The following is a 346-nucleotide window of genomic DNA, read 5'->3' as shown; positions in this document are numbered from 1 at the left end:
TAAGTTAAAAATCTCATCACTTCACTAGTAATTATCACCATCATGCAATTTTACTGCCAGCAGTAATACTGAGATTATTTTACCTCTCCCCAAAATGCTTACACGTGTCTACAAGCTAAAAAACATCACCATCATCTGGACATAAATTATTATCTTATCATAAATTATGCCTCTGACCCCACACCAAACTTTCTCCACCTTATAGAACACTCCTTTGAGGAGCATCATACCTAAAGAAGTCAACATTTGCATCACTCTAAAACTGCCCTTGTCAATAATCCGAGCCTGAAATTGTCCCTGGATGCTAGACACTGGTTCCTGTTATGGTTCATGGTTTGTAGAGAGT

The 346-nt window shown here is 37.9% G+C and overlaps 1 protein-coding gene across 1 annotated transcript in view; it reads right to left on the bottom strand.

The window, feature by feature from the left end:
* LOC119590625 (wiskott-Aldrich syndrome protein family member 2-like) overlaps positions 1–346 on the bottom strand; it is a gene marked incomplete in the record, with an annotated part of 42,196 nt that overhangs the window by 20,516 nt on the left and 21,334 nt on the right.

This window comes from Penaeus monodon, chromosome 27, assembly GCF_015228065.2.
Source record: "Penaeus monodon isolate SGIC_2016 chromosome 27, NSTDA_Pmon_1, whole genome shotgun sequence".
Classification (NCBI taxonomy): Eukaryota; Metazoa; Arthropoda; class Malacostraca; order Decapoda; family Penaeidae; genus Penaeus; species Penaeus monodon.
This window is presented reverse-complemented; position numbering and strand designations above follow the sequence as displayed.